Below are 27,116 nucleotides of genomic sequence, written 5' to 3' on the forward strand. Positions count from 1 at the left end.
GAAAAAATGCTATTTCTATCCCATACAATCATATTTGTATGGCTTTGTTTTCTAGGAAGAATATTTCAATACTTAATGTTGACATCTTCATTCAGACATCAGCCTCAGAACATGATAGCAAAACATAGACATCTAAGTCACCATCTCATTAATCTTCCTTTTCTTTTTCTAGCAGCATGTTTGATGCTAGACTACTACTGTCACCAACTCATGCCTCAATTTCTCAGATATAGGATGAGACCAGCAATATTTACTCCTCTAGAGAATGTGCTGAGCTTTGCTAGAGAAAGCAATACAGAAGCCTGAAAATACAAGTGTTGCTGCAAGTTGATATCTGAATGTCAGGACATGTGATTGTCTTTCAATTTAGACAACACATGTTGTGTCACCTCAGGAAATTTTCATTCCTGCCTGTAACTGCTTTATAGAGTTCCTTAAGATTTTTCTTCTGTTTTTCTCCAATATATCAGAAACAAGTCTGGTATTTATGCCAAGAAAGATCAAGATCCCTCAAAAAAACTAAAAACAAAATGTCATTTGTGATTGTATTTAATTTTTTTATATATATAAACTAGCAGACTGCACAACAGATGCAAAAGTGCAAGAGAATTTAACCAAGACATGCCCACACATAAGACACTGTCAATGTCAGTACTTTTCTTTCTGTTAAACCCAAGACTAAAAACCAGGAAATATTTCTTGTAGACTACATGAGTGTTTTAAAAAGAAAAAAAAACCATTAAGTCTTCCCAGTCTTTTCTGTTCAAATAACTGTGATGATGAAAGCTTGTAACTTCAGAAAAGAAAAAGAGAAATATTCCTCCCTAGGGCAGAGTGAGGGCATTCCAGGTGACAGTATGTACATCACAGTGGTCATCTGTTAAATTTAGCTAGGAACTTACAGAAACAAAGCTCACTACAGTAAGGGTTACTCTCTAATGTTGGATATCTTCTCTGCTAGGACAACAGTAATTTTTCTAGAGCACAACTATTAGATACAGGCAAACCAGTGCTTACTCTAAATGTGCAATCTTTTTCTGCAAACATGGCTGCAATCCACAACTGCTGCATGAGATTCAAATATGGCCACTAAAAATAATTCTGAGGTTCCTGGGCCAAGACAAATTTATAATGATTTTGCAATAAACATAAACAGTGATTACTGTCCTGCATTATTCCTCAGATAACTTCTCCATTCTCTCAAGGAATCAAAGAGAAGACATGGAGATTAAGGCATATTAACAGGTATTTGACACCTATCCAAACTAAAGAACCCTGCATAACACAGATTGAGGAATCTATGGAAAGCTGAATGCATATCATCTACACAACTGGGCTTTCCATACTGCCCACTTGTTGCCCTTCTGACAGTTAGTTACATCATTGGCAAGTAGGTGCTTTGTAGGCCTCTTGTATCAAGGCATGACATTTTTCCACTGACAGGTCCACATCTTTTCAGCTCCCACAGTATTTCTACAAGTAGTCTCTGTACACGAAAGAATGGGCTTAGCTTCAATGTAACAGACTTTTATAACTGTAAGCTTTGTAAATATTGTACTGGAAAGTACCAAAATATTCAGAGATGAAAAGAATCCCACACACCTTACATGAAGTATATATACATGTACAGGCATACATATGTGTTTGCACTGATATGACAACTTTAAATGACATTCATCAAACACAGAACTGCTACAAGAGGGCTGTTATAATATGTGAAATTGTTTGACGTTGTCTATCTGCCCCTTCTGTCTGAAAGACAAGCCACATCTTTTCCATATGTTTTTTCACAATTTAATAGTATACCAAGTTTATTGTTGGTGGCATAAACCACCACTAAGCTAAGTAGACTTGATGTTGATGGGCTGTTCATGTTCATAGCCAGAACAGATACTTCAGTTTTAGTAAACATACTAATCTGGAACTTCCAACTTCTCTTTTGAATGCCAACAAGCATTTATAAGAATTCATTTTGCTCATCAAAGGCTATTTCTCCCTAAAAATTTGGGTCTGCTTTCAGACACTTTTGTTTGGGGTATTTATGAGGCCATGCTCTACATTAACTTCTTTTTTTTTTTTTCTTTTAGAAATGCTTAATATGTAAAAACTAAAGACATTCATTCACATTCAAGACTACATTCATTCCACCTGTGTCTTGAAATTAAATGTCAAGAATCCCCAAGAGAATAACATTAATGAACAGTCTTAGCCTACAGCACCCACTATCTATCACTCTTATTAAACACAAAAGAACAAAAAGGTTAGTATAAATGTTGATATTTAACCAAAAGGGAAATTCTTTGTGCATATTCATGAGGTATTACCATTAGCACCTTTTTTGTTCTGCCCAATGAGTTCAGTGATAAATAGATATAAAACATGGTTGAACGCTGTTATTGAAAATAGAGATGTTCTGGTCGGTGGCCAGCACATCAATTGATTTTACATGCTTGGGTTTTATCTTCCATTGCTCAGTTCTACCTCAGGTTATGAATTTTCAGAAGCAAACATGAGCAATTCAGAGTAAATATACAATTGCTACTTGGGTTGATGCATCACCTTTCTTAGTTTTCATTTTACAGGTTGCTTAAATCAATAAAAATGTACACTTGAAAAACATCGAAATATATATTCCTCTATATTTCTTTGTCATTGAAAACCTTTCCATAATTTCTCCTTTTCATTTAATGCAACATTTTATCTCAGAAATCTTTAATGGTCTTAAGGATTACAGCTGGTTGTACCATATAAACATTGATTCATTGAGTTTCTTTAATTAATAGAAGTGGTGGATTCACTGCTTGTATTTAATACTACCAGAACACATATGTAAATATTACCTAATTTTTTCATATGTTTTAACATATCATATCATTTTGCTCAAAGCCTGAGTAAAGCATGTTTTCCATTCATGGTTTTTGTCATCCAGAATACATACTCTTACATGAAGAAAGCCATTTGCAAACGTGTAGCTACATTGCAATTCCTTAGCTGAAACCTATTTAGCAAAAATAGATTGTAAGAGACAAATACATTTGTCTCTTTACTCATTAGGGAGCAATGATTCATCAAAGTAGAATATCCAAGTGCCAGAAGCAGGGTATGTAACTATTTCTGATAGATTACCTGTTGTCCAAAATGGAACCTGTGCTGCTTTTCCTCCTCCCTCCTAGAACATATTATATCCACTCTACAGGGTCTTCAGAATAGGGACCAATTAACCACTCCTGTATGCAGCACCTGTCTTGAGTGGTGCCCTGATGACACTCAGGGCTAGTGGATGCTCCTGAAATGTATATAAAAATTACCAATAAGTGAAAAAATCATAAAACATAATTGTCTCATATTTCACTATTTGGCTTAATCTGTAACAGTATCATTAAACTATCTTTTACAGTTTCTCTTAAAATAAACTCTGATTCACAACACTGGTGATGAGGTTTCATGTCTATATGAGAAACATGTGGATGTGGTCTGCTTTGGATTCTTTACATAGCTCATGAAGGCCAAGGTGTCCCAGCACCTGGCTGCAGTTTGCAGTAGAAATACTCTACTGGTGTCCAGACAGTAAAGGGCATGTAATTTAATCTCTCTGCATTGCAGTTCACCACCTATACAATTTACTATCCCTGACCCTTTGTCTATTTTGTTATTTAAATTTATAAGTTTGGCAGGATGGGGACAACCTCTTGATCTGTGCCCATACCAATACCTGTCACAAGAGCACCAGTCTCAGTGCCAGTCCTTGGAATTATTACAAGGGGTGGGGGGGGGGGAAACCAGCTTAAATCTATCTACTGTTGCATTTTCCCTTCTCACTGTTTCCATTCCTTCCACCTTAGTCTGTCTTCGGTTTACAACTGACTTAGATCAGTCCCCACACTCTGTGAGATATATCTTTTGAAGATAAACATTACTCACCACAAGCATCACTAGTAATGAATGACTGAATTGAATACCAATTGAAAAAAAAAAACCCTCAGTATTAATGTCATGATACAGTGAGAATGGAAATAAAAACAGACTTGAAAATCTCACTCTGCATCTTGCCAAATCTAAGCTCAAGTATTAAATTCTTCTTAGTAACTACTACTGAATTTCAGGTTGTTTTCTCCCTTTGACTCCTAACGCCGTATGATGCTATTACATGAGGTAACTGTCAAAAGGGGGATTATTTTATCAGGTATACAGCCTGTCACTATTATGGCAGCTTGCACATTAGCTGAGCCAAAACACTGTATCAGTAGGGCCAGACTGTACTAATTACTCACTGCTGGACTGGGTGTTCTTGTCTTTAATGTGTTTTAAAGTAGACACTGCAAATGCAAGTGAATAGTACTTAAGGTAGTACTGTAAAAATTCAACTGTAAGGGACTGTGGACACACTGAGAGAGTAGCCCATGCTAAAAGGGGGTACCACTAGCCCTGAGGGGCTGTGTCCTGCTGGGACTCAGGTTGAACAGGGAAGCCCTCAAGTGCTTTGGGCACCCAGGCTGGGCAGGGACACTGCTGACAGGTTGTAGCCTGAGGGCAACTCAAACCACAGCAAGCCTGTCTCTGAAGTTAGTGTGAATCAGCAACAAATTAAGCAAAATTTCTCAGCTCAAGATTCTCTTTATGATTTAAACCCTCCAAAATCAGACAATTATTGTGCTAAGATCATCACTTACCATGTTGACCAACACTACTTTTTTGATACCTCTGCACTCCCTGACTCTGTGCCTGGGCTTTTTGGCTTTCCTGTAGTCTGTAAGCCTTTCTAGAGAGATATTTCTCTGTGGTCTGTGTTTAGACAGTCTTGCCAAATTACATTCAGGCTGAAGACTGGCACTTCTAGCTGCCATCATAAAGTATTAACGTGCGTGTTTCTCATTGAGCATAATTTTTTAATGATCTTTAACAGAAACAGGATGGGCATGTTTGCCAATTTAAAGGCTGGCAGCAATGTTGTTTGACATGTGGTTTACTTTAAAGGGTATGAAGATTTTTGCCCTCTAAAACTTGTTCTGTCATACAAGTAACCATACACTGGTTTAAGAAGCTTAATTGCCAGGCAATGCAGAGAATTTTTCCAATATATATAGCAAAGGCTCTGTTCTGAATGCTGAAGTGCAGCCCACTAGCAAGCTCTTGTCAGCAGTTACTGTATCTTAAACATTAAAAGCACTTTCAGTCATGCATTCATGAAGACTAAGTTTTGTGATTCTCTCTCTGTGTTACACTGCTTATTGATGTGAAATTGAAAGACAGAGTATGAGATAGTATGAAAATCCTATGTAGGGGAAAAGCAAGAGTGTTAAACTGTCTTTCCATCAAAAGTATTACACCAATGAACTAGACAATGAAGAAATGGATGGTGTCACGGAATAGTGACATTAAGGAATCAACTGAACGTGTAAATCTGAAGTATTGGATGTCTGTCACCCATGTTATGCATTGTTCTTTTTAGCCGCTGATTCAAATGAACCTTGTAAATTGAAATGTGTATGTGGAATAGGATGTTCATAAAAGTCTTTGAGGGTTTCACAGTTTGGACTATAATTACTTTTTTAGCTCAATTCTTTGAGACAGTGACTACCTCTCAAACAAGGACTGATTATCCACAGTTCCTACGGGTTTCATTACAACTTCATTGGGGAAGGCCTTATGCTATACGCTGTCAATGGAAAATGGACTAATAAATAAAAATGGGATGATTGATTAAAAGCCAACAAGTGCCTAAGTACTCCAGATGATTCATTGTGCTGAAAAGTCTCATGATCCGTAGACAAAAGAGACAAAGGAATGCAAGATTGAAGAGGCAGGCAGTAGCAGGGAGGAAAAAGAACTCAAAGCCAGGGGCTTAGTCAGAAATTGTGACAGAACAGACTAGGTTACTAGCTAACCAAGTAATTGCATCTGTGTGTACTCCAGATAAAGCAATAAAATAAGTAAAGATTAAACAAGTCAATTTAAGGAACAAATCTTTATCTTGATGCAAATCACATATTAAATGACTTCTCTCTTACTCAATTTCTTCAAATCTCTAATGCCTCTTACCTCATATTTCCTGATTTCTCTTGGTTCTAATACACAGTAAAACGCCAATACATCAAGGCAAAGAGAACAATTATTTCCGAGAGCTAACATTGTATTGATCTGTAGTAGCTTATCCACAGCCAAGACACGGAGATCTATTCATTTAGGAATGATTTCCTTCTTCTAACTAGAGCATTCTAGTTCACATTATTCATCTAGTTTCTCTGTGGAATTAAATGGAGAACACTCATATAGGTGTTTTTCTAAGTTACATGATACATGCCTGAGATGTGAATTTTTCTTCCTCAACTAAAGACAGAGCTGAAACAATCTTTAGAGATAAATTATTTTTACATCATTAAAATTAAGGGAAATTAATATTACTCTCAATGACAGACTTCAATGCAGAGACTTGTTAGCCAAAAATGGCACACAAAAGAACAAGACCTTCAGTCAGCTCAGTCTCAACAGCAGGACAATTTCCTTAGGTTTTGTGAGAGCAAAAAACTTCTTTTGCTCTGAGTTGTGGTCCTGCCCTTTCAAAACTTTCCTAAGTCCACTTCTTGACTGAGACCCTGAGACAAGTTCATTGCCTACAAGCTGTCCTACATTGTAGAAAGATTTGCTCATACTATAAAAATGGAAACGTGAAGCTGTTTTATAACTCTTTAGCACTCAAAGCTATTGGGATATGTTATAAGCTCTGACACGCACTTACACTTATAGTTGCCATTGCTCATTAGAAATGAGACCCAAAGTTATAAATATGTCCACGTCTATGAGAGATTAGAAATTACTTCAAAGAAAAGTAATAATTTCTAAAGAAATTACTTCAAAGAAAAGTAATAATTTCAAAAAGAAATTATGCTCTAATTAAATAAAAGTCTAAAAATTAAAAACTGGTCTCAGAGATAAATGTACTTTCAGAAGACATTTATGTAGATGAGTCCATCTCTCTCATAGTAATGCAAAGGGTGGAAGAGGTTTTTTTTTAAGCCCCAACACATGAAGCGAGGAAGTTTTGTACTCAAGAGCTACTCTCAAATCTTCTAGTGAACCCAAAACCTATAGCTGGAAAAAGTGGGGAAAAAGATTAGTTCATCAAAAAGTCAAAGTAAAATAATTGTCTAAATAGCCCTATTTATTTCATTGAACTGCACTAGGCTCCTCCCATGCACTGAGGTTCTCAATTAGATTTATTTTAGCATGGAAAGTCTTTCATGTGCCTGGAACTTTAAATGTATTCGAATACAACTTCCAAGTTTCCAAGTAGAGGGCAAATTCCTCAGCTTTACAGAGAACCCTTTAAAACTGTAAAGAAATCATTTGTACAAAATGAAAGGTTTTATGAGAAAATTCCCTTTTACACTATTTTTTTAAATACATATTAGAATATTATAGCCAGATGTTCTATTAATTCTCTGATGTGATTTAAAATACCAGTAATGCTGTTTTCATCTAAATTCCACAGTTTTTCTGTAAAAGCCCATCTACAAGACAGGAGAGAAAGAAAGAACAAAATTTCTCTCTCCTTACTCCTCGCTTACCAGCCTCTAACTGGAACAGGAGACATTTGCAAATGTATCTAGCTCATTTATTTTCTCACCATATTTTCTCAATACATTGTAATATTTCATTTTCACTTGTGCAACAAAGAAAAAGAACACATAAAAAGATGGTAGGAGAGAATTCTTTGCAAGCCTTTGAAGTAAAGCTGATAATATATTCCTGAGAAACTGAATTTCCATTTACATAATTAAATTGGCCAGAACTATCTAACTGTCCAGCTTGCAGGAGTTCGACTTCTCTGAAATGCAGTATCTATACCCATGAGATGCTGGTCAATTACACAGGTGAATTGACAGAAGAATTTAAGGTACAGTGTGCTTCATTCAGTATTCCACATTAATGGGAAGTCTAATAAAAGTTACACATTATGCAGCAGCTATATTTTGATATTTTTGGTAAATAATATATGACTGCTTAGAACATGTAGAATTGGGACTCTGCAAAATTAGGGTCAACAGAATGGGTTTTTTTTCATTCAAGTAAGGAGTAAACATAAGATGTTATGAATTTGTTAAAACATCAGATTGGTTTCACCCTGGATAAATGCAGATCATCCATGCAGATTGTTGCTCCTACATTTTAGTTCTTACAAAACATAGAACTGACTCATTTAAGTAGTGGACTGCTGGAAGACTGATTTCTAAGTACATAATTGCAGTAACTAGGGGAAACTTCTGCCAAGTGGGTCCCTGTTAAACTCTCCACCTGTAAATGTGAGTATAAAAGAAAAGGATGTAACGGAATGAATGGCTTTCCAAATCTTCAACTAGAACTCAGCATTACATCCAGGACAGGTGAAGTTGAGAGCAAGAAGAGAAAGATATCAGAGGACAAACCATTTTCTCTTCCTGATACACTATTATATTTCTGTCTGTAGAGCAAAGAAAAACCTTTGCCATATCAACATTAGCAGCTGGTGTCTAGGCAGCCAATTTTCAGTTTCCTTCAGTTAGTTGGTTATGCATATATTTTTTATAATCATTACTCTAGGTGGAAAAGAAATAAAGAAAAGGGTTTCTGCTCCTGAAAAAAGTGAATGTGTCTGTCTGAGTCCTCTGAGACACTAAAGCATTTCCAGAAAGATCCAGAACACACTGAACTTCCCTTAAGGTAACCATGCTTCTGCAGGGGAGTTGGACTAGATGATGTCTAAAGGTCCCTTCTAACCCCTACCATACTATGATTCTATGCCTGCAGTGGTTTATCTCAAGGTACTAGTAGTTATTGCAGTAAGAAAAAGTCATCACTACAGAGTGAATATGAGACTTCAGTATAAATGATGGTTTCTGTAGAATGACACTTTGCTTCTAAGCTGAGAAAACAAATGTTGAGTTTAATACTGTTAACCTCTGAGAAAACAAACAAACAAAAAAGACCACCCAAAAACACCACTCTATTTTCAACCAATCAGTGGCAGAAATCTATCAAATGTACTCTGCTTGACCAAAATCAAAAGGTGACCCATATGTTGCCTGAATGTCTTTTTCACATTGTATCCATTTTTCAAAGACAATTTTTCTGTGAATAATAAAGTATGATGAACCACCTAAAGGAAAGTCAGACCATCTGTCTAACTCCTTAGTCATTAACATTCACCTTCAGTATATGCTTGGCTTGTTTTATAACTGCTTGAGTGACAAGAGAATTAGTTCATTCCCATAGTTTGGAGGTTTTTTTCCTCTAGACTACTTTTTTTTCCCTCATCTATGCATATATTTGTTAAACAGAAGGTGGGGGTGGAGTATGTGAAGTCTAAACTAATTTGAGAAACTAGCATAGCTTCTGCTTGCAGATGTCATGGTGTTTGCATTTTACATATTCATTGAAATGATTCTACTTTTTCAGGGGTAATGAAAATGCATTTTTTTTAGGCTGCCTTTCAGTTCCAGGTACACTCTGAAGTTGTAAACATTTTCAAGTTTTCCCTAGTGCAGAGGGCAACTGTTCCTCCAACTGTCTCTGTATACATGGATGCTTGTTCATTTGCTTGATTTCTGAGCTTCTGTAGGCAAGGGCGATGGTCCACACATACACATCTTGCATCTGTCTCACATCTGTTTTATCATAAACAAAGAATGGCCTCCACAGAGTTACAAGAACTTACCACAAGCTATCTGAGGTGAAAAAAAAGAGCAGAAGAGAGTGAGTCAAGAATTCTGACCAGAAATTACAAGGTCTAATCTGGAGCCTGGCCTGCCAACAGATAGATGAGCTTCACCACTTCCTAAATTTGCAATAAAAAAACAAGTTAACTAATCTTCACTCAACTTCTCCAATTAATTTTATGCCTCAAAATTTTAAAATAACAAAGCCAGCAGAATTGTGTGAGACAATAAGGACTGAAACAGATGAATGAATGGTGGTTAGAAACAAGTCTCATCACTTAGTTGCTTTTAGTGGGGTTTTTTTTGTAAAAGTTCTGAACTAAAATACTTCCCCGAAGCACCAGTTGTTAACCTTTAATGTGTGCATCCAGGGGAAAAGAAAGTATGGGCAGGAAATATACTCAAAAAAGCAAACTTAAAATAGATCTTTGATAAAAGGCATAATGACAATTGTAAATAATTACAGGGTGATTGGAAGTCTCCTGAATTCAACAGTCCAGTTTTGAGAATTTACTCAACAATGACAAAGACATGAGATTTCTATACCTCATTCCCATGAATTCTCTCCTATTTGCTATAAGTTTAGGGCTTTTTGACTCATATTAAGTGATGTTTCTAAGCCTTAATCATACAAAGAAAACTGTTCAAAGAATTCTTTTCCTCTAGAAATGAGATTATTTATATCTTAGATTTAAGATTCAAATAGATGAAGGCTGATTCAACATGAAAAAGTAGAGGTTCTTTTTCAGTATGGTTCCACTGTCTGTCCTCAACTTATTAAGAGTCTTTATATTGAAATTCAAATTTTACTTTGAATTCCTAAAATTAAGTTCTTCAGTTAGCTTAATTCTGCAAATTAAAGAATGTGTTAATCAGTTACTTGCCACAGAAGACTTGCTTATGGTTAACAATTCTCTCTTTTTTTTGCTTCAACTGATCTAAAAATCTTCTGCAGGAAGTACTGCTCATATGGATTCTGACAGTGATTCAAGACTCCTTTCATCTTGTCAATGAAACAAGGGGAAAGAGATGGAAGTTAAGGCGCAGACAAATGAGCAGGTTAACACAGGGTTACCAGTCAGCCAGATCCTTTTCACTGGTAACATGCACTTAAGCTAAGTGACCTGATCTAGATGGACCTGCTTCTGCAGGGGGGTTGAACTAGATGATCTCTAGATATCTTTTCCAACCCCTACCCATTCTATGATTCTAAAGGATGTTAACTATTGCTGAGATTTAATCTGGCACATTTCACCACACTCTGACTTTAGCAGAAATGATTTGGATCGAATTTGGGAGGGGTGAGTGTTTGTATGCTTTCTGTCAACTTTTGGCTGTCTTGCTGATATTTTTAACAGAAAAAAAAAAGCACAACAATGTGTTGGTGGAAACACTATTGAGAAAAAGCTACATATTAATTTTTAAACATGCAGGTGGAGATGCTTTTATCTGTACCAGAATGAATAAACTCATCATAGGGAAAACAGGGGACATGGTATAGCCTTATAAGTACTAAAGTCTCATTGGGTATAAATGATAAAAATGAATGAATAAAGAATCAATAAAATTAAACACTTTTTCAACTGTTGACAGGAAGAAAAATGACCCTGTCAGTGGGTAAAAAACAGATGCAGCCTGTGATGATTGTAGTACAACTCTACAGCACTGCTACCTTCTTGTGGCTCAGCTTGCATTTTCTTATCAAGTATTGTGATGCAGGGAAATTAAATTAAGTCGACAAAAATCAATGAAATCAAATATTTAAGCCATCATATTCATTACTGGTGATTATTAATTATGTGACATTTATCTTAGTTAAATGTGAGAAAATTGCAACAGAATGAAGCAAGGTAGCTTTTTTTAAGGAAAAAAAAAAGCCCATTGCTTATATCTTTCAAGCCTTCTGCATTCAAGGCACTGGGCTTAAAAGATATAATGAGAATTCATTTAATTACTGCAGAAGCTATAGGGGCAGAGCTTCATGGAAGGAAGAATGTCCATCCAAGTAATGGAAATCATCAGAGGCCAGTGTGTCCTGAGTGAAGTTAACACAAGTCTATGCTTGAGCAGACACACCTAAGGAGGCAGCTAGGGTGAATTTCACCCCCTTCCACAGGGTATAAGGCTATAAGACCTTCCTGTCACCTCTTTCTAGTCATGTTGCTGTGTTTGGGATGATGCCTGTCCTTTAAGAAGCTGGGATGAAGATATTAAATACATGCCAAACAAAAAAAGACCACAAATGCAAAGAAAAAATGGAAAAAAAATGTTTGTCTGTCAACTTAAATTCATTTAAAAGAAGATATTGAACTTAAAACAATGATTCACATATAGTATTAATGACAACATTTAGCTGATATTTCATTCTTAGTTTGAAATTAATCAACATTTTTGACAAACAAAGAAAAATCCTTAAGTACATGAAAGAATATTTATCATCTATCTGAGTTCTGGTTTTAGTTGGCAAGCTACCTAATTGATAATAATATCCATTATGCTCTTTATAGCTAATTTCTTGTGACTGGCTGTAGTACAGCTTCATAGGGATTCAGAGAAGACCCATCAACTAATTTAAACATTTCAAATGCATCTTTTCAGAAGCCTCTGCTCTCTGTTTTACCATCAGTTTCTTAGGTGAAATTTTTGGGGATTGAAATCTCTACTTACAAACTTGGTAAAAAAGGTAGGCAACAGAATAGAGACAAGGAAACACACCCCATATTTGGCCATTGCTTTGTCTGCAACTCTTCCCTGCTCCATGCTCAGTCAATGTCAGATGAATCTTGGTTTAAAAGCTGCTTAAGTCAACAGTTTGTTGATGTTAACAAGATGGACTAGCATAATGTTGTGTTTCTCTTTAGAGTTCCCAAAAAAGTATATACATGTGAAACACAGACCACTCAGTCATATTTTAGCTTATCCACTATCCCTCTGAAAGCTGTATGACAGTGTACCTTCCGTAGCATCATCTTGTACTGTCATTTCCTCTCCTGCAGCATCGTATGTTACAGGAAACAATTAATTGCAAGAACATGCATTTACTTCAACATCACTTCTTATGTTTCCTCCAGTTGGTTATAAAGTTGCCACTAAAAAAAAAATCCATGTTTCACTTGCAATTGCACTCAGTTTTCATTGATTTCTGCTGTTTTAAGCATGGAGTGAAATTCTATCAGAGTCAAATAACCCTACCAGTAATCAGTAGCAAACGTAGCACTTACTCTTACAGCACTAGGTTGCTTTTAAATGCCCAAATGCATAATGTTCAGAGGTGGAAATGGTACTTTTCAGAGAAAAAAAAGGAGAATTAGAGATAGTGATTCAATACTGGAATCAGATTCAAATAGAAAAGTTCTTTATTAGAGACTCTTCACAGAGAGCAAACTGTAAAACTGCAGTCTATATTGCCACACTGTATTCCTCTAGGAGTCAATCTTGTTCCAGCACATTTATACTGACACTCCCATTAATATTCCCACATTCTTAGCAACTGAAAACAGTCATCCAGGTCAATAGTTCTGACTTGTCAATTGAATTATGAAATCTCAAAAAAAGGAGATATTATAGCAGTAAATATTGGATCAATCAGGGTAACGGTGCCCAGTTATTCTCTTTTAAATTCAGTCTTACAACTGAAATCAACACTATCTGACAATGATAAGGCAATTCACTGTGATTCATGAATTATCAATATATTTTTTGTCACCTTCTATACCAAATTTTCCTGTGGAGGTGTGGTCTATCTTAAACCAAGCATAGACAGATTGGCCTGGCTAGGCTTTAACCTCAAAACCATCCTAGGTTACCATTTGTCTTTATCATGGAGCATTAGACCTCAGCTGAATTTCTGGACAGAGGCAAAATTATTGAGAAGTTGTGGGTTTGACCTACAAAAAAAACTAGCAAAAACTTAGCAAATAAACAAAGAAACCCCAAACCAAACAAATCCCACAAACAAAGCCCCCTTACTTTATTCTTTGTCCTTCCATTTCATTTTTTTACTACATGAAAAAATACATTCTGTACTTCAGACCTGTGCATGTGTGGGCGATGGAGAAATGACTTTTCATTGCACAAAGGCACATTTTTATTGTTTGCCTTCTTCCTCTCATTTTCTTCCTGTTGTTCACATCTTTTCTCCCTTGAACAACAGGAAAAGAATCAGAAAAAGGATGAATTTTCTCAGCATCTATATATTCTCCTCAACTCATTACTTGCCCCAAGTGCTACTACCCTTCTTTTTTACCTTGTTAACTAACATGCCATTCCCTTTATCACCCTCTCAATGTCAGTAGTCTCCAAAGAACAAACAATATTGCAGGGAGAGAATCTGCTCTCAGTCACACCAGGGTTAACGCAGAGAGAATTAGCGTTAGGAAACTCAATTTGATATTTGCATAGCCGAGAACCGATTTTGGTCTTCACTGTCAAAGAACATAATCCAGACTGGAAAAACTTGTCCTTAAGAAGTTATCCTTTTAAGATTTGCAAGAAAATTAGATATTGTGCACAGCAGTGTACATGCTGTCTGAATTTGAGCAGTATAGATACAAAATCTACAGGCGCATCGTATTAACCTGCTATGCATGTTTTTCCCCTCAAGATAGATGCATTTACATCTCCAAACCTATCTATCACATAGCATCCACTAATAGACAGTTTTACATGTAAACCTCTCTAACACACAAAGTGAATTTAAAAGAGAAATAGAAGCCCTTGACGATAGTGTACTTGATCCTCTGCAAATCCCTGCGGATGTATAGCACACAGTAAGTCAAAAATAATTAATAGGGTCAGCTCCAGAAGATGTCAGGTTCACTGAAGCGTTGTATGTTTCTTTGAAAGAGAAACAACGCTGACACATTTTTAAAACTTATGGTAAACTAAATGTTGTCTCCAGAGATTGGCACTTTCATAGTGCTTTTGTAACTTCTCCTCATCGCTACCTGCGTCTACCTTTAGTCATGTTGGTGGAAAGCTTTTCTCTTTTTTTTTTTAAGGATATGGAAATTTAAGGGTAGAATTCATTGAAAAAAGCTACTATGTATGTTCTTACATAGGTCTGCAATTAATCAAGAAATATAACTGTAAGGGATGGACAGCATCATTCTTATCTGTTACTCTGGCTTTCCACTGCAAAAGGGGTTATTTACATAAGGAAGAAGTACTTACAATTCCAGTCTAGTCAACACACTAGATTTTAAACTCATGTCAAAAACTGGATTCTGCAGAGTACTTGGTATGTGTACACCTGAACTCATCAAAATCAAACACCAACAAGCTTCAGAGGACTGAAGTCAATGCTTTTAACATAATTCCCATTATGTGGGAAGCTATAATAGGCACTTAAAATTTGTCCCCATTTCACCTACATTTAGCAACACTGTTTTTATACTAAATTCACATTCACATTTGCTTTCCTAGACATAAACAGCAACAATAGTGGCATGGTGAAATTTCACTCAATGAGAAAGAAAGAAGATTGAGCCTATGCAAATAACAACTTAACAACCTGATAACTTGCCGTGCTTAAGAACCTCTCCTTCACAACATCCAAAGTGCTTCCTTTAGAATATAAGTTTATACATCAAACTTTCCTTTGTTAATCTGGAATTTTAAACAAACACTAAGGATCTGTTGAGTTGTGTTCAGAAGCTGCAGTGAGTGTTGCCAACTGAAGGTTTTAAAATTCTTTTGCAGCTGGAAGATTCAGTGTAATGGTAAACACCACTTTTAACAAGCAAATAGTGGCTTTGGCTCATTGTTTTGGGATTCACAGACAGGGCTCTCACTTCTCAGTGACACACTGGAGGCTGGGAAGGAAGACAGGAATCATTAGGAAGAGGACTGTCAGTTCCAGCGACAGCTCTCTCTCGTGGCTATGACAAGTGACCTCTGCCAAGGCAGGTCATTGCTATGAGAGAAGCCATACAGTAAAAAAGGAAAGAAGGAGGCAAAAGAAACCAGTAGACTAATGCAAGATAATTTAAAAGCTGACCCTGTACATTAGGGCTAATGGAACTAAACAACTGTAATCCTGAAAAGAAAATGGAACGTTCTTGAGAATGTAGCTACAGTACTCGAAATCCAATTAACTGTTCTATCTCCCTAAAGATTTTGATCATATTTTTCTTCTTTTCATTGACTGAAATTTGGGTTTTTCTTTGATTAAGCTTAATATGAAAAAAACCCAAACAGACAGAACAGTAATCAAAAATATATATTATCTTAAGCCCACTCTGCATTATTAAAATCTCTCATTTCAATCATTTGCTTGTTATTTCACCAGTAGTAGACCCACTTAGAAATAGTCTTTCAGTTAGCAACATCTTCCTGAAAAGCATAGCTTTCCTAGTTCCATAAAAAGTATATTTCTGCCTTCTGCTCTAGTTTGACACATTTAACACCAAGAACTCAATGACCTCTGAGTACACCCAAATCCAAACTCATACCAAAGCAGGACAACCTGAAACTTGAAAGTTGTTATTACTGATACAATTAAAGTTCTTTTATTGTTTGTGATATTTTGGGTAAATTCTTTGCGGTGAAATAAAATGAAACACAACATAAGAGCATAAAGAGCTTGTTTTCTACCTTATGTATTAAAAGGGGAAACAAAATGACATCTCAGTTGGATTTTTGTATTTTTCCAGTTGAAGAAAACCAGAATTAGACCACTGGGTACCTTCAAAAAAGAGAAGTGCAAACATGTTCAGCAGTCATAAAAGTGATGAGATATATGGAGGAGTATCTCAGAACATAATTAAGGACAGACAGTCTCTCCAGCCTCCCTTGATGCACTTAGCGAAGGTACCAAATCTCAAGTAAACCCTGTGGATTCTGGCAGTGTACATCTTCTGTATTTTACAACCAATTCCCAGACCAAACTGTAAAGGCATTAAAGAAAGTGGGATCAATATTTCTCAGCCTACTTTCATTCTCCTCTCTAAACCTCAGATCCAAGAACCCTGCTACTCTTTCTCTGTAGTCATGACTATTCCTATCCTGGCTGCAGAAGAATAAGTGAAGTTTAATATGTCAGGCATGATTTTTTCCAGTCTCACACCCTAAAAGATGCAGAGCTGGTTTATGCAGAAGCATCTTGCTGTCCCCATGCAGCCGCACAAATGAGTGGACTAGCAATGCTCCTTTAATCGGACATCAATTTCCACTGAGAAGCAGCAGCTACCCATCTCATAGCTAATGATGGCCATTTCTAAGCTAAAAACAGTGCCTGGCCATGTGAGTGCTGTTTCTTTGTACTTTAAAACAACTTAACTCTAATCAACAATAGAACAGAAAGGTAGAACTGAAAATGCCAGTTTATAGCTCCAGGTAAAATTTCACTGTTGATGTGCAAAGCACGATAACTCTGAAGATGAGCAAAAAGTATGGTAAAGGGAGGGGAAACAATTAGCACATGTTTGACTGGGAGTGCCAGGAGTAGGGATGGTCCTATTCCTTTGAACTGGCTTCACAGCAGCTTTTTGGACCAGATTCTACCTTAGCTTCAGGCTCACACATGTAAATTAGATAAATTGGGTGAAATTGCCACTGCAGAACTAAAGACAAGTCTTGCTTAGTTGAATACACTGTACCCATAGGTATAATTTATATCTATGGGCCAAAGAATGTTCAATCTCCAGATCTGTTACTTGAATCCAAGAACAGATAAAATCAACAACTCAGCCACTCACACTTCTATAAAGGAATGTTTGCATAACCTGTTTGATTTGTAACAATTCTCCATTCCAACTAATCATTTTAATTATTTATCCCATGGTTTGTCAAGGACATTACAGAAAAGACATGGTTTCTCTTAAACAAGAAAAACAAAATCAAAAAGTCTATTAACTAGACTGTTTCTCTCTGCTGTTCTGTTTCATGAAACAAATAGAATTATTCAGAAAGCTAATGTCCTTTTTAAAGAAAAAATTCTAAACCTTATTTCAGAAACTCATTAGGCAGTTTGAGAAGGTCAAAAGCTGTGTCTGTGTCCATCTTAAACATGCTTCAGTAATCAATCATATTTCCAAAACATACTAATTTTGATCCTTTAAACTAAACAAGCTGAACTGTGCTAGTGCTAAGCAACCATGTGGTCTGAAATGTATTTGAGCTGGCCCAAAGCTGGAATTTGTTAGCTCCTTCCCTGACAACAAATTCCACACAGGAACTAAAGAACTGTTGTGAAATTTTGGTGATGCAAGTTCATATCAAAATGATTGAGTACAAGTATATTTGCAGCCCAAGAGTGTAAGTGAAATCTGGAAGCTAATTTTGTGTAAGATCACAACCTCCAAATTAAATAATAGATGTAGTCTGCCTGCTGCATCATCAAATTTTAATTAGATTCTTTGCAGCTGTATGTCTTTGATCTCAGCTAAATAAATCATAGATGGGTTGTGGTTTTTTGGTTGGATTTTTTATCATGCTAAACTCACATATGAAACAGAATAATGTGTTTGAATCTACATTGTTACAAAGAGGAAAGTAGAGGGTCATTTCCCCTGAAACTTCACTGAGTTCAACATCTCCCTTTATCCTCATCCCTCTCTAAGTAAAATGGGTTTTTTTTTTCAAATAGCAGTATCAAAATACAACAATTTCATTGTTGTAACTTATAGGGAGAAGACACAGGCTGAATCCAAGAGCCATAAGGGCCTCTCTCAACCCAAGATATAAAAAATCATTGCTGCTTGATGTTATCAGATACTGAAATGCATTTCTGCTTTTTTTTAACTATTCCAGTCTGAATTCTTGGGCTCATTTCTACAAACTGCATTGAGATATAAAAAACACTAAAGTTTACAGCTCCTGTAGCAAATTGCTGGCCACAATTAGGGCAAACTGATTCTGGCTTAAAAGATTAAATAATAGGCCAAATCCTGAATTACATGACATGGACACCACATATTTCACTTGAGGAGAGAATGGATTTGTTTGTGATTATCTGCACTAGGACTTGGATTTTGAGCATCACAACATTTCCAAGACCTCTGAACATGCATACACACCCTTAACTTGAGATCAAAAGGAATCCCTCCAGGAGCTCCTGCTGGAGCTGGGAACACTGCTTTCTGTTTCTCTGTTTTACTCTTTGTCTGATAACAAGAACTGAGTAAAACCAAATTAAAACGTAACTAGATATAAAGTACAAATAAAATAATTGCATTAGGTAGATTTCATCTGCTGGTACACTGCAAGTCACAGTTTGGCAATAATCTATAAGTAAAGCAAATTGTTATAAGGTGAGATTCTGTTCATGGTTATTAGCACTATGAAAAAAATGCTTGTTTTGAAAAAAGCATACAAAATTCCTTTGCAAAGCAAGCATAACTGAAATCAGTTTTGTTTTACCAATAATTTCTTAACATCATTGAAATTTAATCTTAGAAATTAAGACTGTCAACCACAGTCCCACACTAATGAGGTTATTTTTGGTTTAATGCTTGCAACTGTTTTAAAAAAAAAAGTAATATTAAGGTAGATAATAAACTGCTCTGCAGCAGCAATGTAAGTGTGGATGTTATAATTCCTAGGAGAATATATCAGAAAAAATTACATATGAAAACATATCAATACAAGATAACTAATCAAATTGTTACTCATTCATTCACTGAAGAAAAAACATTAAATCAAATGCCAAGTCTAACAGACTTGTAAAAAAGTATCAAAAAGAACTGTTAAATATTCCTTGTGTTATTTCCCACAGAGAGAAAGATTCAAGGAGAACTTTTGCAACTCAGATAACAGTAAATCTTTGGAATTTTCCTGAACAGAATGGACATCTGCTACATTTTCTTTTGCTGTCATCCTACACTTCACAATGGCTACAATACAAATTTTCTCTTTCACCATGTAATGAAAGATGTTTTCTAAAAACATGTTTACAAACTGTGAACAACGTGCATTGATGAAAGTCAAATTCTCCATGGATTGTGATTCTGGGCCATTTGGTGGCACAAGTTCCTTACTACAGAAAGTAAACATTTCTTACCTACTGAAATAAGGATAGAGTAGGCACAGGTTATTTTTGAAATGCCATAAAGCCATTCATGCATTGCACTTCTGCTTTGCTGCCTCAAACGTTGTATCCTCTTTAAGTTATGATATACAGACTAGCTGGACACAGCCATGTCTACTGGCTGGCAGCATATAAGGAGAGATTGTATCTATATTGATACACCCCACACCACCTCCCTCCAAGAGATTTATTTGGTTCTTTCAAGCATCTTCCTCAGTAAGCTGTGCAGATTTGATATCAAGTGTTTAGACACAGACCATTTGTACAATTTAACCTTCAGTATTTATACAACTATAAAGGGAATATGGTGTATTTTTATGTCCCAGAGCAGTACATAAAAGGAATAAAAAATGCAAAGAGTGGATAGACAAGCTTTCAAAAAAAATGTAGACCCTGCTCTTATGTTGCTGCATAATGGTGTGTAAAAAGTACTCCAATTTTTTGGTCACAGGACACAGATTGTAGCATGAAAGCAAGAATATTAGTCACATAAATTTTGCCTATCACTTGCTTTGAAACCTTCTTAAGTCAAGCAGAAGTTTAATGTTCTCCCTAGACTAATTTTTTTTTTCTTCTTCTTTTCTTTTTTAAAACAAAGCACTTTGCATAACAGAGTTTCTTGATTACCTACTCCTGTAGCAAAAATTATGCCTCAAGGCACGGTAAGTTATCCTAATGCACCAGATTCACTTTTGGCTTAAGAGTTCTTTCATAATCTTTTTCTTCCTTAATAGTTTTTCTTAAAACTATTAAAGCACAAGGAACAGTCTAAAAATACATAACTCAATCCATTAGTCTCTTTTCCACATCAAGGGCATCTTTTATAAAGTAAATCATCATGGCTGACTAAGAAACTATGTTTTGTATTACAAAACACTGTGTTTTATTTCACGTTTGTTATGCCTTTTGAAGCTACCTAACAGCTGTAATACGTTCCTTAACTTCGTTTCTCTTCCAACTGGATAGCTATCTCACTACAGTATTCTCCAGGCAAGCTCAAAAGAGCACATCTGCAGAAACACTCCCAAACTTCTGAAGACAGTCATCTAGCTTTTTGAAAATATTTTTTGAAATTACCCAGGGATCTGACTTAAGCCACTTCAAAGGATTCTGATTTCCAGAGTGACAATTTAGTTGTTTCGGAAAGGTCTTTTTAAGATTTGGAGTTAACCATGTAAGTGCACTAGTCAGTTCTAATCTTAGAGATCATCATGAATTAAATGCATGAGGAATTTTCAAGAGGAGCCATGGGCTGTTCCTCAGAATAACCAATACCAATATTCTAAGTCACCTATTCAAAAGACATTGCCATTAGTTTCCTAATTAATTCTGTATGTTGACAGTCAAACCAAGATGAAACCTAACTCATTAAGTCAATGACATAACTGCTACAGCATGAGGACTTTTTTTATGGAAGCAGAGAAACTGAGACTTGTTTTCCTGCAGGGTGAGTTAAACAGTGTTAAACAGCAGCGTTCCCAGGCTGCATCAGAGCAGAGTCAGGAGGATGCTCTGGTATCCAGGTACTGACTGGGGAGGCAGCTGATTTTAACACACTAGCTCAGACTGATTGTGTGATTTGGGGAAAATCAAGCAACATAATGCAGGGCCATGGGAGACAGCCAAGAAGTGCCTCCAATACTACTGGCACATATCTATCTAGGTTAGTATGCCCTACTCCTCTGAAGAAGGGCTGAATCATTGGAGTCGTGGCGCCTCCACTGTTCTGGCTCAATCAAGTAGGACTTCAGAGCCCTGCACTACATAGACCACCCTGTAGTGTGTGTGGGAAGTGGAAACAAAACTACTAGTCTACCTCCAGGGGACAATTTGAAGATAAACATGTTGAAACACACAAGAACAGCTTGAAGTTCCTTACTACATCCTCTGACCAACAGGCAGAAGATAGATGCATACACTCACACACACACACACACACATATGCACAGAGAAAGCAATGGGATCCTTTTTCAGATGGAAAGTAGAGACATGAGATGAAAGAGCAACTTCTCTCAGTACAGCCTTTAGCAGGGTCTGATTTACAAACAAAGCAATACTTCTGTGTTCTTTACTAAGGATGAGATTACTAACTAGCCATTAGTCCCTGAATATGACTGCACAGCTGCTGTCTGTCCAGCTATTATTAATCATACACAGTCAAAAATGAAAGCAGTTCATATCAGAAATTCAAAGTATGATATTCTTTATTCATTTCAAAGCTTGTTTGAATTGTAACTTCTTTAAATAAAAAAAGTAGGCTTCTAATCAGGTCACAGTGAAACTTTCATTTCCTGGAATCCTAGCATTTAGGAGACAAAAATCTCTTATTATGTATGTCACATACACTGTCATATTTTCTGAGCATCTCAGAAGCATTCTTCAGGGCAGTCTGGGTCAACTAATTTAGTCAACACTTACATAAAAGTCACTGGCAGTTCAGGTCTCAATCCTACCCTGAAAACCAGACAATGCCCATGTTATCACGAGTGCCTGACTGGGGAACTTTGTCAAATCATGACTGTATTAATTGAGGAAGGAGAGGAAAGGTATGGGAAGAGGAAATAAAAGTGTATTCAAAACCAAGATTTAAGATAAAAATATTTACCCATTGCTTTAGTCTCCTGTGCACTTAGAGATCTTCTATAAAATAGATGCTGGTGGTTGTCAAAGAAATAGCTCAACATATAGAAGGTGCAACCTTGCTTATGAAGTTTAAGCCTAGCTGATGCTTGCATATGTGTTCTGCACAAGCTGAAAACAAAAGCATACTCTCACAGCATCCAATTTTCTCATTAAGTCTAAGAGACTATTATTCTTCTATGTTCTAACTTTTCAAGACCCTGAGTCATCCTTGAGTCACATGTTTTCAAAGTAGGGCATGCAAAATAACAGATCTCAAACCACTTGGAGAAAAGATTATGAGCCTGAAAGAGGCACTTCAGTTGCAAAAGGGAAATGAGGACAGGTATTAAATAAACAATGCAAAGAAGGGATGAGCATACAGGCCATGTTAAAGATGACACAAGAGGACAGAAGGGAAGTAACGTCACAGAAGTTTTCAAGAGACGTGGTAAGTCTTTGATGTAAAGCAATATTTTCATCTCTATTTTTACCTCCAAGTGCTTCACAAATGTGAGGACTGTAACTCTGGGGGAATAAATGGAATTACTGCTTATAGGGGGAGTTTTGTCCTGCTCTAGCAACTGGATTATGACTTTGTCATGCTTTAAAGCTGAGAGGAATATGTGCCTATAGTTGGAAAGAGTCTAGTCATTGCACTTTCTGCATGCCTCCCCAGGCGAAGCACATCAAGGTAATTTCAGTTTTGGAAATAGCTATATTAGAGAATTTGAGGACATTGCCTGTGAAAGACTTGAATAATCTCAGGAGTCCAAAAGAAAGACAATAAAATTCCTGTGACACAGGACAGCAGTGTAGCATCAAGAGATGTTGGACCAAGAGGATTCTGGTAGGAGTAGATGTAAACATAGGAGACATTTAGTACCTCACAGAAATGGATTCAGAGCATGATGTGTAAGGCTTTTACAGAAACAAGCAGAGCTTTACATTGGTTTTGTATTTAGCAGCGTGACAGATAATACCCATGAGGGGCATATTTCAGTTTCCTTGTAATCAAGCTTGAACAACAGCACTTAACTTAATTCATGCAACTGCCATACCCAGACAGAAGATGTCACAACAACAGGAAAATTGAAAACGTGATTGCTGAAAAGAACAGTTAACAATAACCTTCCAGAAATAATACCTAGTTTTTAATTGTATTCTCAGTTAGAAAAAGTTAACAGAGATGAAATACAGTAGTCTTCAACATCCTTCCTATCCTAGAGCTCCTTTGAATTAGCTATCTAATTCTGGAAAGGCCTATTCTCTTGTGGGGATCTGGCATTACAGGTCTGCGTCCATGAGTGATGAAACCCAACAGATGACCTGGATCACTCTCAGGAACATCCAAGATGAACCAGGAAAACCATTTTGGTGTATCTCTAGCACCTTTACTGTCAGACTATGATTGTGTCTATTTTCATACATCTTCTATAAAATACGCTTTGTTCAAGAAGATAAGGAAGATTGGCCCACCACATAAGGTAAACATTCCTTACAGAAATGTGCCTGCTGAGGCACAGAATCTGAGGGATTTCCCACAGGACATCCATCAGAGCAGGATGAGAAGGGAAATGACTACAGGTTGCTAGAGTCCCACACCGATTATTCCTATCAGTAATTAGGGTGTTAAATCACTTGTTGATCGAGGGTCCATTAGGCACTGATCAGAATTTGTGTGCAAACTGCCTATAAGTAAAGCAAGATCATACAGAAATGAAAGACAGCATTTCATCCCATGCAGATATTTACATAGAAGACACCAGACAACAAATATTATCAGTAAAATATAATTGGGATAATCTCATTCAGCTCAGCAGTGTGTCAAAATATCCCTTTGACAAAAGAAGAGCCCAAAGAAACAAACCAATTTACAACCAGGGATAAAAAAGATTAATCACTCAAAAACAGAAGAAGAACTAGGTAGGCAAACATCGTACAGTTATCATAAAACATGTATCTTAATGACACAAAAGAGAAATCAATAAATTTATTCTCTTCTTCCAGGAACTCTTCACTGGAAAAAAGAAGTTCCCATTGCACTGCATGCAAGAGAAAACAGATTGGTTTTAAAAGGTTCCCCACTACCATCAGTTTCAACAGCAGCAGATGTACAGCTTTACCATCTGAGAGCCCTACCTAGCTGACTCCTGTTGATCAGTGTAAGCTGGTTTTCTCTCCTTGGGCAGTAAGCTTTCAGTAGCTTGTGTGAAGGAGAAAGTTTCAATCCTCACTCACTCAACAGTAGTTTAGATAGCTAACTATTCATGTTGAAAAAGAAAATACATGCTGTGGGACACATCAGAGCCTTTAATAAAGTCTCAGAAGAGAAACCCAGAACCTTTGTCAGGGGCTGCAGAGTGCCAGCTCTGACCACAATGGATTACCACGTATTTTTTGTCCAACTTAGGTTGCCCTCTCACTTCTCTTCATCTCACCATGCTGCTGATCTCTCAGTGAGCTGAGACAAAGCCTGGTTCACAGTCCAAAAGAAAGGACTGTTCTCCTTACATCTTCTCTTTTCCCATCCCTAAATTTAGCCAAAGCTCTTTGCTTCCCCTTTGTCCAAAGTCTTGAGTCTAATTTGGAGACTGACAGACTGAAGGAAGGATAAAGGAGACATTAAAGATGCTTATTGGCTCCATGACAGACCCAGATGAAACATGGGAATAGTTTAGCAGCTTTACTCACAGCTCTGTTCTATTTCTCATCAACATTTTGAGAAAGCAATCAGGTTTTCTGCAATAAATGACATTCAGTGACAAACAATTGGAATCTAGGAGAACACTGACAGCAAACTTACAAAGTATGGTTTGAGTACAAAACAAGCCACAAGTGTTTAAATCAGCTACATGTTTATACTCACCCTAGTTTGTGTAAGAATCAGCTCATGTAGATCTTCAAGTCACTGTCACCCATAAAAAGCTGCAACTCTTCTGTTAAACAGACTTATTTAACTTCTGTTAAGTATAATTGAATTGCATAACATGGTAGCCCCATTGTCACCCTGTTCCAGCCTTAAATACATCTTACAGGATTACCATATTTAAAATGAATTATTTATTGGCTTAATTAACTTGGAACAAAATATGGCTGGCTAAAAAGTCTGAAAAACAGCTGTTTATATATATATTCATATGCATGCATGTGCCTCTGTGTGTGTGTGTATATATATATATATATATATATATATTAAAAAAGGAAATCAGTTTTTCCTTGTGAAGATGAATAAAAAGTTAATATTGCCACAAAAAGTTTTAGTTCAATTATGTAGCACAGGAAGCAGTGAAATCCCAGGCTTTCTCATGGAGCTATGGCAAGGGTTTAGAAGCTGAAGAACTAGTTCCTGTTCTTATCAAAGCACTTGGATTAATCAACTCATTTCCCTATGTCTAAAATTATTCTATGGCACTTACATCTGTGTTATCCAAAGTCCACAGATAAATCACAGTGAAAGGATTAATATTTTTAGCAGAAATTAAGAACCTGCACACAGCTTCCACTCTCCCCCTCTTCTCCCTTCCCCCAGGAGTGTGAAGGTTGTTTTTCACCTGGTATTTATGAGAGATAACTGTTAGCAGACACACTTCTCTCAAGCCATAATTCTTAGGCTCAATACCATGCACTTGAAACTCCCATTCAAGTCACTGGGAGTTTTGAGACAGCAAGTGTTATGACCTTTATTATGGTCTGTCAGCATGCCAGAAATACTAGTCCCTATCACTGACATTGAAAAAAAATAACTCCATTACCTGAGAGTGGTGGTTGGGATCTAACTCCTTGCAGGCTCAAGTTCTAGAAAGAGCTACCACTATTTATTCAGCACATTTTTGAGAACTGTATGAGCAGGTGGCTTATGTGTATATATTGTTCATGAAAGACATCAGAATTTTCACAAAAACAAGGAATTTGTACTGCCAAGTGGTGAACAGCATCTCCCATTTTAAATACATTGCTACCTGAATACTGTGGAAAAGGGGATTTCTTGGATCAGCCTCTCTCCCGTGAGTAAACACTGGCATGTGATCCAATTAGAACTAGCAATACTTGATATCAACTCACAAAAGCATCCCACTTTCTATGCAATTGCATTATGCAGAAAGAAATCCCTTTCAGCTCCTTAAAAGTGCCAGTGCCAATACACTGTGTTTGGCAGTGAAACAAAGATGATGATGATGATATTGATCCTTATGTATAAACTGATGCTTACCCAATTCTGTCTCAAATGCACTCACATGACCTTATTTCCAAGACAATGTTAGCACTTCAATTGCATTTTTTGCAACTCATAAAGCTGCAGATGAATTCCTTCCTAAATACAATTTTAATCTCATTCAAAAAATGTTCATACATTGTGCTCTGTCATAGGACAAAGTAGCAGAGTATGAATTATTTTTTGGACTAAGGCATATTGCATCCAGCTTCAAATTTGGTTTGAACCAATACCCTCATCTGAAACAGAAATAAATAATAATAAATTCCTGTTGATTTCCCCAAGGATACAATCTCAATTTAAAGTGTTTATGATTTGTAACATTTTGGAAATGGCCTCTTTTACAGCTCTATAGAATCACACAATGGTAGGTGTTGGAAGGGACCTATAAAGATCATCTAGTCATACTATTACTCCTATAGAATATATTCCTAGAAGTATTGATATTATTCCTACACTAATAAATTATAAATACATCCCTGTTTAAAAATACTTTTCTTGCCTCTCAGATTAGGGTTTAGGTTTTTCTTCTCTAGAATACAGAGTTAATATCTAAGCAACA

Source organism: Colius striatus, chromosome 18 (assembly GCF_028858725.1).
Source record: "Colius striatus isolate bColStr4 chromosome 18, bColStr4.1.hap1, whole genome shotgun sequence".
NCBI classification, from domain to species: Eukaryota; Metazoa; Chordata; class Aves; order Coliiformes; family Coliidae; genus Colius; species Colius striatus.